This window comes from Schistocerca americana, chromosome 4 (genome assembly GCF_021461395.2).
Source record: "Schistocerca americana isolate TAMUIC-IGC-003095 chromosome 4, iqSchAmer2.1, whole genome shotgun sequence".
Lineage (NCBI taxonomy): Eukaryota > Metazoa > Arthropoda > Insecta > Orthoptera > Acrididae > Schistocerca > Schistocerca americana.
Genome location: NC_060122.1, coordinates 5,920,615 through 5,936,298, shown reverse-complemented (window position 1 = coordinate 5,936,298; position 15,684 = coordinate 5,920,615).

The following is a 15,684-nucleotide window of genomic DNA, read 5'->3' as shown; positions in this document are numbered from 1 at the left end:
TGGAGGACGAAAAATTGACTCTCGACGCAATTTGAGTGATCCATCGTCATTAGGAGGCGCTGAATGTTACAATTAACTATCATTTTAGCGTCGGATTCGAAAATCTAGACTCACAGGAGAAGGATCATATGGTGCCCGAGACAGCAATATCCCCTTGGATACAAGTCGGCTGGAGGCCGATGTATTGAATCTCGACGCAATTTGAGTGTTCCATCGTCATTAGGAGGCTCTGAACGTTACAATTAACTATCATTTTTGCGTCGGATTCGAAAATCTAGACTCACAGGAGTACGACCATAAGGTGCCTGAGGCAGCAATAGACCCTTGAAGACAAGTCGGCTGGAGGACGATTTATTGACTCTCTACGCTATTTGAGTGTTCCATCGTCATTAGGAGGCGCTGAACGTTACAACTAACTGTCATTTTAGCGTCGGATTCGAAAATCTAGACTCACAGGAGAAGGATCATATGGTGTCCGAGACAGCAAAATCCCCTGGGATTCAAGTCGGCTGGAGGACGATGTATTGAATCTCGACGCAATTTGAGTGTTCCATCGTCATTAGGAAGCCCTGAACGTTTCAATTAACAATCAGTTTTGTGTCGGATTAAAAAATCTAGCCTCACAGGAGAACGACCATAAGGTGCCCGAGGCAGCAATAGACCCTTGGAGACAAGTCGGCTGGAGGACGATGTATTGACTCTCGACGCAATTTGAGTGTTCCATCGTCATTTGGAGGCACTGAACGTTACAATTAACTATCATTTTAGAGTCGGATTCGAAAATCTAGACTCACAGGAGAAGGATCATATGGTGCCCGAGACAGCAATATCCCCATGGATACAAGTCGGCTGGAGGCCGATGTATTGAATCTCGACGCAATTTGGGTGTTCCATCGTCATTAGGAGGCTCTGACGTTACAATTAACTATCATTTTAGCATCGGATTGGAAAATCTAGACTCACAGGAGAACGACCATAAGGTGCCCGAGGCAGCAATAGACCCTTGAAGACAAGTCGGCTGGAGGACGATGTATTGACTCTAGACGCAATTTGAGTGTTCCATCGTCATTAGGAGGCGTTGAACGTTACAATTAACTATCAGTTTTGCGTCGAATTCGAAAATCTACACTCACTGGAGAACGACTTTTTTGTGACCGAGGCAGCAACAGACCCTTGGAGACAAGTCGGCTGAAGGCCGATGTATTGAATCTCGACGCAATTTGAGTGTTCCATTGTCATTAGGAGGCCCAGATTTTTACAATTAACTATCAGTTATGCGTCGCATTCGAAAACCTAGACTGACAGGAGAACGACCACAAAGTGCCCGAGGCAGCAATAGACATTTGGACACAATTCGGCTGGAGGCCGATGTATTGAATCTCGACGCAATTTGAGTGTTCCATCGTAGTTAGGAAGCACTGAACGTTACAATAACAATCACTTTCGAGTCGGATTCGAAAATGTAGACTCACAGAAGAAGGACAATAAGGTCCCCGAGGCAGCAATATCCCCATGGAGAGAAGTCGGCTGGAGGACGATGTATTGAATCTCGACGCAATTTGGGTATTCCATCGTCAATAGGAGGCCCTGAACGTAACAATTAACTATCTGTTTTGCGTCGGATTCGAAAATGTAGACTCACAGGTGCCCGAGGCAGCAATAGACCCTCGGAGACAAGTCGGCGTGAGGACAATGTATTGAATCTCGACGCATCTTGAGTGTTCCATCGTCATTAGGAGGACCAGAACGTTACAATTAACTATCATTTTAGCTTCGGATTCGAAAATCAAGACTCTCAGGAGACGGACCATATGGTGCCCGAGGCAAAAATATCCCCTTGGAGAAGGTCGGCTGGAGGCCGATGTATTGAATCTCGACGCAATTTGAGTGTTCCATCGTCATTAGGAGGCCCTGAACGTTACAGTTAACTATCAGTTTCGTGTCGGATTCGAAAACCTAGACTCACAGGAGAAGGACCATATGGTGCCCGAGGCAGCAATATCCCCCTGGAGACATGTCGGCTGGAGGACGATGTATTGAATGTCGACGCAATTTGAGTGTTCCATCATCATTAGGAGGCGCTGAACGTTAGAATTAACTATCAGTTATGCGTCGTATTCGAAAACCTAGGCTCACAGGAGAACGACCACAAGGTGCCCGAGGCAGCAATAGAAATTTGGAGACAATTCGGCTGGAGGCCGATGTATTGAATCTCGACGCAATTTGAGTTTTCCATCGTAATAAGGAAGCCCTGAACGCTACAATTAACAATCAGTTTCGCGTCGGATTCGAAAATCTAGACTCACAGGAGAAGGACCATAAGGTGCCCGAGGCAGCAATATCCCCATGGAGAGAAGCCGGCTGGAGGACGATGTATTGAATCTCGACGCATTTCGGATATTCCATCGTCAATAGGAGGCCCTGAACGTTACAATTAACTGTCAGTTTTGCGTCGGATTCGAAAATCTAGACTCACAGCTGCCCGAGGCAGCAATAGACCCTTGGAGACAAGTCGGCGTGAGGACGATGTATTGAATCTCGACGCAATTTGAGTGTTCCATCGTCATTAGGAATCCCTGAACGTTACAACTTACTATCAGTTTCGCGTCAGATTCGAAAATCTAGACTCACAGGAGAAGGACCACATGGAGCCCGAGGCAGCAAAATCCCCTTGTTGACAAGTAGGCTGGAAGACTATGTATTGACTCTCGACGCAATTTGAGTGTTCCATCGTCATTATGAGACGCTGAACGTTACAATTAACTATCAGTTTGGCTTCGGATTCGAAAATCTAGACTCACAGGAGACGGACCATATGGTGCCCGAGGCAGCAATACCCCTCGGAGACAATTCGACTGGAGGACGATGTATTCAACCTCGACACAATTTGAGTGTTCCATCGTCATTAGGAGGCCCTGAACGTTACAATTAACTATCAGTTTTGCTTCGAATTCGAAAATCTAGACTCACAGGAGAACGAACATAAGGTGTCCGAGGCAGCAATAGACTCTTGGAGACAAGTCGGCTGAAGGACGATGTATTGAATCTCGACCCAATCTGAGTTTTCCATCGTCATTAGGAGGCGCTGAAAGTTGCATTTAACCACCAGTTATGCGTCGGATTCGAAAATCTAGACTCACAGGGGAACTACCATAAGGTACCCGAGGCAACAATAGACCCTTGGAGACAAGTCGGTTGTAGGCCGATGTATTGAATCTCGACGCTATGTGAGTGTTCCATCGTCATTAGGAGGCCCTGAACGTTACAATTAACTATCATTTTTGCGTCGGATTCGTAAATCTGGAGTCACAGGAAACGGACCATATGGAGCCCGAGGCAGCAATACCCCTTGGAGACAAATCGGCTGAATGACGATGAATTGAATCTCGACGCAATTTAAGTGTTCCATCGTCATTAGGATGCCCTGAACGTTGCAATTGACTATCAGTTTTGCGTCGGATTCGACAATCGAGACTCACAGGAGAAAGACCATAAGGTGCCCGATGCAGCTATAGAACCTTGGAGACAAATCAGCTCAAGGACGATGGATTAAATCTCGACGCAAATTGAGTGTTCCATCGTCATTAGTAGGCCCTGAACGTTACAAGTAACTATCAGTTTTGCGTCGGATTCGGAAATCTAGACTCGCAGGAGACGGACCATATGGTGCCCGAGGCAGCAATATCCCCTTGGAGACAAGTCTGTTGGAGGCCGATATATTGAATCTCGACGCAATTTGAGTGATCCATCGTCATTAGGAGGCCATGAACGTTGCAATTAACTATTAGTTTTGCGTCGGATTCGAAAATCTAGACTCACAGGAGAACGACCATTAGGTGCCCGATGCAGCAATAGATCCTTGGAGACAAGTCGGCTGAAGGACGATGTATTGAATCTCGACGCAATTTGAGTGTTCCATCGTCATTAGGAGGCCCTGAACGTTACAATTAACTATCATTTTTGCGTCGGATTCGAAAATCTAGGCTCACAGAAGACGGACCATATGGTGCCCGAGGCAGCGATACCCCTTGGAGACAATTCATGTGGAGGACGATGTATTCAACCTCGACGCAATTTGAGTGTTCCATCGTCATTAAGAGGCCCTGAACGTTGCAATTAACAACCAGTCTTGCGTCGGATTCGAAAATCGAGACTAACAGGTGAACGACCATATGGTGCCCGAGGCAGCAAAAGAAACCTCGGAGACAATTCGGCTGGAGGACGATGTATTCAACCTCGGCGTAATGTGAGTGTTCCATCGTCATTACGAGGTCCTGAACAAAGCAATTAACTATCAGTTTTGCGTCGGATTCGAAAATCTAGACTCACAGGAGAACGACCATAAGGTGCCCGAGGCAGCAATAGAACCTTGGAGACAAGTCGGCTGAAGGACGATGTATTGAATCTCGACGCAATTTGAGTGTCCATTGTCATTAGGAGGCCCTGGACGTTACAATTAACTATCAGTTTCGCGTCGAATTCGGAAATTTAGACTCGCAGGAGACGGACCATATGGTGCCCGAGGCTTCAATATCCCCTTAGAGACAAGTCTGCTGGAGGCCGATGGATTGAATCTCGATGCAATTTGAGTGTTCCATCGTCATTAGGAGGCCCCGAACTTTACAATTCATAACTATCAGTTATGCGTCGAATTCGAAAATCTAGACACACAGGAGAACGACCACATGGTGCCCGAGGGGGCAATTGATATTTGGAGACATGCTGGCTGGAGGCCGATGTATTGAATCTCGACGCAATTTCAGTGTTCCATCGTCATTAGGAGGCGCTGATCGTTGCAATTAACTATCAGTTATGCGTCGGATTCGTAAATCTAGACTTCAGAAGAACAACCATAAGGTGCCCCAGGCTGCAATAGACCCTTGGAGACAAGTCGGCTGGAGGCCGATGTATTGAATCTCGATGCAATTTGAGTGTTCCATCGTCATTAGGAGCCCTGAACGTTACAATTAACTATCATTTTTGCGTCGGAATCGAAAATCTAGACTCACAGGAGACGGACCACATGGTGCCCGAGGCTGCAATACCCCTTGGAGACAAGTCGGCTGGAGGACGATGCATTGAACCTCGACGCAATTTGAGTGTTCCATCGTCGTTTGGAGGCTCTAAACGTTGCAATTGACTATCAGTTTTGCGTCGGATTCGACAACCGAGACTCACAGGAGCAAGACCATAAGGTGCCCGATGCAGCTATAGAACGTTGGAGACAAATCAGCTCAAGGACGATGGATTAAATCTCGACGCAAATTGAGTGTTCCATCGTCATTAGTAGGCCCTGAACGTTACAATTAACTATCAGTTTCGCGTCGGATTCGGAAATCTAGACTCGCAGGAGACGGACCATATGGTGCCCGAGGCAGCAATATCCCCTTGGAGACAAGTCTGTTGGAGGCCGACGTATTGAATCTCGACGCAATTTGAGTGATCCATCGTCATTAGGAGGCCATGAACGTTACAATTAATTAACAGTTTCGCATCAGATTAGGAAATCTAGACTCGCAGGAGACGGACCATATGGTGCCCGAGGCAGCAATATCCCCTTGGAGACAAGTCTGCTGAAAGGCCGATGTATTGCATCTCGACGCAATTTTAGGGTTCCATCGTCATTAGCAGGCCCTGAACTTTACAATTAACTATAATTTTGGCGTTGGATTCGAAAATATAGACTCACAGGAGACGGACCATATGGTGCCCGAAGCAGCAATACCCCTTGGAGACAATTCAGCTGGAGGACGATGTTTTCAACCTCGACGAAATTTGAGTGATCCATCGTCATTAGGAGGCCCTGAACGTTGCAACTAATTATCAGTTTTGCGTCGGATTTGAAAATCTAGACTCACAGGAGAACGACCATAAGGTGCCCGAGGCAGCAATAGAACCTTGGAGACAAGTCGGCTGTAGGACGATGTATTGAATCTCGAGGCCGTGAACGTTACAATTAACTATCAGTTTCGCGTCGGATTCGGAAATCTAGACTCGCACGAGACGGACAACATGGTGCCCGAGGCAGCAATATGTCCTTGGAGACAAGTCTGCTGGAGGCCGATGTATTGAATCTCGACGCAATTTGAGTGTTCCATCGTCATTAGGAGGCCCTGAACGTTACAATTAACTATCATTTTTGCGTCGGATTCGAAAATCTAGGCTCACAGAAGACGGACCATATGGTGCCCGCGGCAGCGATACCCCTTGGAGACAATTCGGGTGGAGGACGATGTATTCAACCTCGACGCAATTTGAGTGTTCCATCGCCATTAAGAGGCCCTGAACGTTGCAATTAACTATCAGTTTTGCGTCGGATTCGAAAATCGAGACTCACAGGAGAACGACCATATGGTGCCCGAGGCAGCAAAAGAAACCTTGGAGACAATTCGGCTGGAGGACGATGCATTAAACCTCGACGTAATTTGAGTGTTCCATCGTCATTAGGAGGTCCTGAACGTTGCAATTAACTATCAGTTTTGCGTCGGATTCGAAAATCTAGACTCACAGGAGAACGACCATAAGGTGCCCGAGGCAGCAATAGAACCTTGGAGACAAGTCGGCTGAAGGACGATGTATTGAATTTCGACGCAATTTGAGTGTCCATCGTCATTAGGAGGCCCTGAACGTTACAATTAACTATCAGTTTCGCGTCGTATTCGGAAATTTAGACTCGCACGAGACGGACCATATGGTGCCCGAGGCTTCATTATCCCCTTAGAGACAAGTCTGCTGGAGGCCGATGTATTGTATCTCGACGCAATTTGAGTGTTCCATCGTCATTAGGAGGCCCTGAACGTTACAATTAACTATCATTTTTGCGTCGGATTCGAAAATCTAGACTCACAGGAGACGGACCATATGGTGCCCGATGCAGCAATACCCCTTGGAGACAATTCGGCTGCAGGACGATGTATTCAACCTCGACGCAATTTGAGTGTTCCAACGTTATTAGGAGGCCCTGAACGTTGCAATTATCTATCAGTTTTGCGTCGGTCTCGAAAATCTAGACTCACAGGAGAACGACCATAAGGTGCCCGAGGCAGCAATGGAACCTTGGAGACAAGTCGGCTGAAGGACGATGTATTGAATCTCGACGCAATTTGAGTGTTCTATCGTCATTAGGAGTCCGTGAACGTTACAATTAACTATCAGTTTCGCGACAGATTCGAAAATCTAGACTCGCAGGAGGCGGACCATATGGTGCCCGAGGCAGCAATATCCCCTTGGAGGCAAGTCTGCTGGAGGCCAATGTATTGAATTTCGACGCAATTTGAGTGTTCCATCGTCATTAGGAGGCCCTGAACGTTACAATTAACTATCATTTTTGCGTCGGATTCGAAAATCTAGGCTCACAGGAGACGGACCATATGGTGCCCGAGGCAGCAATACCCCTTGGAGACAATTCGGCTGGAGGACGATGTATTCAACCTCGACGCAATTTGAGTGTTCCACCGTCATTAGGTGGCCCTGAACGTTGCAATTAACTACCAGTTTTGCGTCGGATTCGAAAATCGAGACTCCCAGGAGAACGACCATAAGGTGCCCGAGGCAGCAAGAGAAACCTTGGAGACAAGTCGGCTGAAGGACGATGTATTGATCTCAACGCAATTTGAGTGTTCCATCGTCATTAGGAGGCCCTGAACGTTACAATTAACTATCAGTTTCGCGTCGGATTCGAAAATCTAAACTCGCAGGAGACGGACCATATGGTGCCCGAGGCAGCAATTTCCCATTGGAGACAAGTCTGTTGGGAGCCGATGTATTGAATCTCGACGCAATTTGAGTGCTCCATCGTCATTAGGATGCCATGAACGTTGCAATTAACTATCAGTTTTGCGTCGGATTCGAAAATCTAGACTCACAGGAGAACGACCATTAGGTGCCCGAGGCAGCAATAGAACCTTGGAGACAAGTCGGCCGAAGGACGATATATTGAATCTCGACGCAATTTGAGTGTTCCATCGTCATTAGGAGGCCCTGAACGTTACAATTAACTATCAGTTTCGCGTCGGATTCGGAAATCTAGACTCGCAGGAAACGGAGCATATGGTGCCCGAGGCAGCAATATCCCCTTGGAGACAAGTCTGCTGGAGGCCGATGTATTGTATCTCGACGCAATTTGAGTGTTCCAACGTCATTAGGAGGCCAAGATTGTTCCAATTAACTATCATTTTTGAGTCGGATTCGAAAATCTAGACTCACAGGAGAACGACCATTAGGTGCCTGAGGCAGCAATAGAACCTTGGAGACAAGTCGGCTGAAGGACGATGTATTGAATCTCGACGCAATTTGAGTGTTCCATCGTCATTAGGATGCCCTGAACGTTTCAATTAACTATCATTTTTGCGGCTGATTCGAAAATCTAGACTCACAGGAGACGGAACATATGGTGCCCGAGGCAGCAATACCCCTTGAAGACAATTCGGCTGGAGGACGAGGTATTCAACCTCGACGCAATTTGAGTGTTCCGTCGTCATTAGGATGTCCTGAACGATACAATTAACAATCACTTTCGCGTCGGATTAGAAATCTAGACTCACAGGAGAACGACCATAAGGTGCCCGAGGCAGCATTATCCCCATGAAGAGAAGTCGGCTGGAGGACGATGTATTGAATCTCGACGCAATTTGAGTGTCCCATCGTCATGAGGAGGCCCTGAACTTCACAATTAACTATCAGTTATGCGTCGGATTCGAAAAACTAGAATCACTGGAGACGGACCATAAGGTGCCTGAGGCAACAATATCCCCTTGGAGACCAGTTTGCTGGAGGACCATGTATTGAATCGCGACGCAATTTCAGTGCCCCATCGTCATTGGGAGGCCCTGAACGTTGCAATTAATTATTAGATTTGCGTCGGATTCCAAATTCTTGACTCACAGGAGATGGACCATATGGTGCCCGAGGCAGCAATATCCCCTTGGAGACAAGACTGCTGGAGGCCGAAGTATTGAATCTCGACGCAATTTGAGTGTTCTATCGTCATTAGGAGTCCGTGAACGTTACAATTAACTATCAGTTTCGCGACGGATTCGAAAATCTAGACTCGCAGGAGACGGACCATATCTTGCTTGAGGCAGCAATATCCCCTTGGAGACAAGTCTGTTGGAGGCCGATGTATTAAATCTCGACGTAATTTGAGTGTTCCATCGTCATTAGGAGGCCCTGAACGTTGCAATTAACTATCAGTTTTGCGTCGGATTCGAAAAACTAGACCCACAGGAGAACGACCATAAGGTTCCCGAGGCAGCAATAGAACCTTGGAGACAAGTCGGCTGAAGGACGATGTATTGAATCTCGATGCAATTTGAGTGTTCCATCGCCATTAGGAGGCCCTCAACGTTACAATTAACTATCAGTGTCGCGTCGGATTCGGAAATCTAGACTCGCTGGAGACGGACCATATAGTGCCTGAGGCAGTAATATCCCCTTGGAGACAAGTCTGCTGGAGGCCAATGTATTGAATCTCGACGCAATTTGAGTGTTCCATCGTCATTAGGAGGCCCTGAACGTTACAATTAACTATCATTTTTGCGTCGGATTCGAAAATCTAGGCTCACAGGAGACGGACCATAAGGTGCCCGAGGCAGCAATAGAACCTTGGAGACAAGTCGCCTGAAGGACGATGTATTGAATTTCGACGCAATTTGAGTGTCCATCGTCATTAGGAGGCCCTGAACGTTACAATTAACTATCAGTTTCGCGTCGGATTCGGAAATTTAGACTCGCACGAGACGGACCATATGGTGCCCGAGGCTTCTTTATCCCCTTAGAGACAAGTCTGCTGGAGGCCGATGTATTGTATCTCGACGCAATTTGAGTGTTCCATCGTCATTAGGAGGCCCTGAACGTTACAATTAACTATCATTTTTGCGTCGGATTCGAAAATCTAGACTCACAGGAGACGGACCATATGGTGCCCGATGCAGCAATACCCCTTGGAGACAATTCGGCTGCAGGACGATGTATTCAACCTCGACGCAATTTGAGTGTTCCAACGTTATTAGGAGGCCCTGAACGTTGCAATTATCTATCAGTTTTGCGTCGGACTCGAAAATCTAGACTCACAGGAGAACGACCATAAGGTGCCCGAGGCAGCAATGGAACCTTGGAGACAAGTCGGCTGAAGGACGATGTATTGAATCTCGACGCAATTTGAGTGTTCTATCGTCATTAGGAGTCCGTGAACGTTACAATTAACTATCAGTTTCGCGACAGATTCGAAAATCTAGACTCGCAGGAGGCGAACCATATGGTGCCCGAGGCAGCAATATCCCCTTGGAGACAAGTCTGCTGGAGGCCAATGTATTGAATTTCGACGCAATTTGAGTGTTCCATCGTCATTAGGAGGCCCTGAACGTTACAATTAACTATCATTTTTGCGTCGGATTCGAAAATCTAGGCTCACAGGAGACGGACCATATGAAGCCCGAGGCAGCAATACCCCTTGGAGACAATTCGGCTGGAGGACGATGTATTCAACCTCGACGCAATTTGAGTGTTCCACCGTCATTAGGTGGCCCTGAACGTTGCAATTAACTACCAGTTTTGCGTCGGATTCGAAAATCGAGACTCCCAGGAGAACGACCATAAGGTGCCCGAGGCAGCAAGAGAAACCTTGGAGACAAGTCGGCTGAAGGACGATGTATTGATCTCAACGCATTTTTGAGTGTTCCATCGTCATTAGGAGGCCCTGAACGTTACAATTAACTATCAGTTTCGCGTCGGATTCGAAAATCTAAACTCGCAGGAGACGGACCATATGGTGCCCGAGGCAGCAATTTCCCATTGGAGACAAGTCTGTTGGGAGCCGATGTATTGAATCTCGACGCAATTTGAGTGCTCCATCGTCATTAGGATGCCATGAACGTTGCAATTAACTATCAGTTTTGCGTCGGATTCGAAAATCTAGACTCACAGGAGAACGACCATTAGGTGCCCGAGGCAGCAATAGAACCTTGGAGACAAGTCGGCCGAAGGACGATATATTGAATCTCGACGCAATTTGAGTGTTCCATCGTCATTAGGAGGCCCTGAACGTTACAATTAACTATCAGTTTCGCGTCGGATTCGGAAATCTAGACTCGCAGGAAACGGAGCATATGGTGCCCGAGGCAGCAATATCCCCTTGGAGACAAGTCTGCTGGAGGCCGATGTATTGTATCTCGACGCAATTTGAGTGTTCCAACGTCATTAGGAGGCCAAGATTGTTCCAATTAACTATCATTTTTGAGTCGGATTCGAAAATCTAGACTCACAGGAGAACGACCATTAGGTGCCTGAGGCAGCAATAGAACCTTGGAGACAAGTCGGCTGAAGGACGATGTATTGAATCTCGACGCAATTTGAGTGTTCCATCGTCATTAGGATGCCCTGAACGTTTCAATTAACTATCATTTTTGCGGCTGATTCGAAAATCTAGACTCACAGGAGACGGAACATATGGTGCCCGAGGCAGCAATACCCCTTGAAGACAATTCGGCTGGAGGACGAGGTATTCAACCTCGACGCAATTTGAGTGTTCCGTCGTCATTAGGATGTCCTGAACGATACAATTAACAATCACTTTCGCGTCGGATTAGAAATCTAGACTCACAGGAGAACGACCATAAGGTGCCCGAGGCAGCATTATCCCCATGAAGAGAAGTCGGCTGGAGGACGATGTATTGAATCTCGACGCAATTTGAGTGTCCCATCGTCATGAGGAGGCCCTGAACTTCACAATTAACTATCAGTTATGCGTCGGATTCGAAAAACTAGAATCACTGGAGACGGACCATAAGGTGCCTGAGGCAACAATATCCCCTTGGAGACCAGTTTGCTGGAGGACCATGTATTGAATCGCGACGCAATTTCAGTGCCCCATCGTCATTGGGAGGCCCTGAACGTTGCAATTAACTATTAGATTTGCGTCGGATTCCAAATTCTTGACTCACAGGAGATGGACCATATGGTGCCCGAGGCAGCAATATCCCCTTGGAGACAAGACTGCTGGAGGCCGAAGTATTGAATCTCGACGCAATTTGAGTGTTCTATCGTCATTAGGAGTCCGTGAACGTTACAATTAACTATCAGTTTCGCGACGGATTCGAAAATCTAGACTCGCAGGAGACGGACCATATCTTGCCCGAGGCAGCAATATCCCCTTGGAGACAAGTCTGTTGGAGGCCGATGTATTAAATCTCGACGTAATTTGAGTGTTCCATCGTCATTAGGAGGCCCTGAACGTTGCAATTAACTATCAGTTTTGCGTCGGATTCGAAAAACTAGACCCACAGGAGAACGACCATAAGGTTCCCGAGGCAGCAATAGAACCTTGGAGACAAGTCGGCTGAAGGACGATGTATTGAATCTCGACGCAATTTGAGTGTTCCATCGCCATTAGGAGGCCCTCAACGTTACAATTAACTATCAGTGTCGCGTCGGATTCGGAAATCTAGACTCGCTGGAGACGGACCATATAGTGCCTGAGGCAGTAATATCCCCTTGGAGACAAGTCTGCTGGAGGCCAATGTATTGAATCTCGACGCAATTTGAGTGTTCCATCGTCATTAGGAGGCCCTGAACGTTACAATTAACTATCATTTTTGCGTCGGATTCGAAAATCTAGGCTCACAGGAGACGGACCATAAGGTGCCCGAGGCAGCAATAGAACCTTGGAGACAAGTCGCCTGAAGGACGATGTATTGAATCTCGACGCAATTTGAGTGTCCATCGTCATTAGGAGGCCCTGAACGTTACAATTAACTATCAGTTTCGCGTCGGATTCGGAAATTTAGACTCGCACGAGACGGACCATATGGTGCCCGAGGCTTCTTTATCCCCTTAGAGACAAGTCTGCTGGAGGCCGATGTATTGTATCTCGACGCAATTTGAGTGTTCCATCGTCATTAGGAGGCCCTGAACGTTACAATTAACTATCATTTTTGCGTCGGATTCGAAAATCTAGACTCACAGGAGACGGACCATATGGTGCCCGATGCAGCAATACCCCTTGGAGACAATTCGGCTGCAGGACGATGTATTCAACCTCGACGCAATTTGAGTGTTCCAACGTTATTAGGAGGCCCTGAACGTTGCAATAATCTATCAGTTTTGCGTCGGACTCGAAAATCTAGACTCACAGGAGAACGACCATAAGGTGCCCGAGGCAGCAATGGAACCTTGGAGACAAGTCGGCTGAAGGACGATGTATTGAATCTCGACGCAATTTGAGTGTTCTATCGTCATTAGGAGTCCGTGAACGTTACAATTAACTATCAGTTTCGCGACAGATTCGAAAATCTAGACTCGCATCAGGCGGACCATATGGTGCCCGAGGCAGCAATATCCCCTTGGAGACAAGTCTGCTGGAGGCCAATGTATTGAATCTCGACGCAATTTGAGTGTTCCATCGTCATTAGGAGGCCCTGAACGTTACAATTAACTATCATTTTTGCGTCGGATTCGAAAATCTAGGCTCACAGGAGACGGACCATAAGGTGCCCGAGGCAGCAATAGAACCTTGGAGACAAGTCGCCTGAAGGACGATGTATTGAATCTCGACGCAATTTGAGTGTCCATCGTCATTAGGAGGCCCTGAACGTTACAATTAACTATCAGTTTCGCGTCGGATTCGGAAATTTAGACTCGCACGAGACGGACCATATGGTGCCCGAGGCTTCTTTATCCCCTTAGAGACAGGTCTGCTGGAGGCCGATGTATTGTATCTCGACGCAATTTGAGTGTTCCATCGTCATTAGGAGTCCGTGAACGTTACAATTAACTATCAGTTTCGCGACAGATTCGAAAATCTAGACTCGCATCAGGCGGATCATATGGTGCCCGAGGCAGCAATTTCCCATTGGAGACAAGTCTGTTGGAGGCCGATGTATTGAATCCTGACGCAATTTGAGTGTTCCATCGTCATTAGGATGCCATGGACGTTGCAATTAACTATCAGTTTTGCGTCGGATTCGAAAATCTAGACTCACAGGAGAACGACCATTAGGTGCCCGAGGCAGCAATAGAACCTTGGAGACAAGTCGGCCGAAGGACGATATATTGAATCTCGACGCAATTTGAGTGTTCCATCGTCATTAGGAGGCCCTGAACGTTACAATTAACTATCAGTTTCGCGTCGGATTCGGAAATCTAGACTCGCAGGAAACGGAGCATATGGTGCCCGAGGCAGCAATATCCCCTTGGAGACAAGTCTGCTGGAGGCCGATGTATTGTATCTCGACGCAATTTGAGTGTTCCAACGTCATTAGGAGGCCAAGATTGTTCCAATTAACTATCATTTTTGAGTCGGATTCGAAAATCTAGACTCACAGGAGAACGACCATTAGGTGCCTGAGGCAGCAATAGAACCTTGGAGACAAGTCGGCTGAAGGACGATGTATTGAATCTCGACGCAATTTGAGTGTTCCATCGTCATTAGGATGCCCTGAACGTTTCAATTAACTATCATTTTTGCGGCTGATTCGAAAATCTAGACTCACAGGAGACGGAACATATGGTGCCCGAGGCAGCAATACCCCTTGAAGACAATTCGGCTGGAGGACGAGGTATTCAACCTCGACGCAATTTGAGTGTTCCGTCGTCATTAGGATGTCCTGAACGATACAATTAACAATCACTTTCGCGTCGGATTAGAAATCTAGACTCACAGGAGAACGACCATAAGGTGCCCGAGGCAGCATTATCCCCATGAAGAGAAGTCGGCTGGAGGACGATGTATTGAATCTCGACGCAATTTGAGTGTCCCATCGTCATGAGGAGGCCCTGAACTTCACAATTAACTATCAGTTATGCGTCGGATTCGAAAAACGAGAATCACTGGAGACGGACCATAAGGTGCCTGAGGCAACAATATCCCCTTGGAGACCAGTTTGCTGGAGGACCATGTATTGAATCGCGACGCAATTTCAGTGCCCCATCGTCATTGGGAGGCCCTGAACGTTGCAATTAACTATTAGATTTGCGTCGGATTCCAAATTCTTGACTCACAGGAGATGGACCATATGGTGCCCGAGGCAGCAATATCCCCTTGGAGACAAGACTGCTGGAGGCCGAAGTATTGAATCTCGACGCAATTTGAGTGTTCTATCGTCATTAGGAGTCCGTGAACGTTACAATTAACTATCAGTTTCGCGACGGATTCGAAAATCTAGACTCGCAGGAGACGGCCATATCTTGCCCGAGGCAGCAATATCCCCTTGGAGACAAGTCTGTTGGAGGCCGATGTATTAAATCTCGACGTAATATGAGTGTTCCATCGTCATTAGGAGGCCCTGAACGTTGCAATTAACTATCAGTTTTGCGTCGGATTCGAAAAACTAGACCCACAGGAGAACGACCATAAGGTTCCCGAGGCAGCAATAGAACCTTGGAGACAAGTCGGCTGAAGGACGATGTATTGAATCTCGACGCAATTTGAGTGTTCCATCGCCATTAGGAGGCCCTCAACGTTACAATTAACTATCAGTGTCGCGTCGGATTCGGAAATCTTGACTCGCTGGAGACGGACCATATAGTGCCTGAGGCAGTAATATCCCCTTGGAGACAAGTCTGCTGGAGGCCAATGTATTGAATCTCGACGCAATTTGAGTGTTCCATCGTCATTAGGAGGCCCTGAACGTTACAATTAACTATCATTTTTGCGTCGGATTCGAAAATCTAGGCTCACAGGAGACGGAC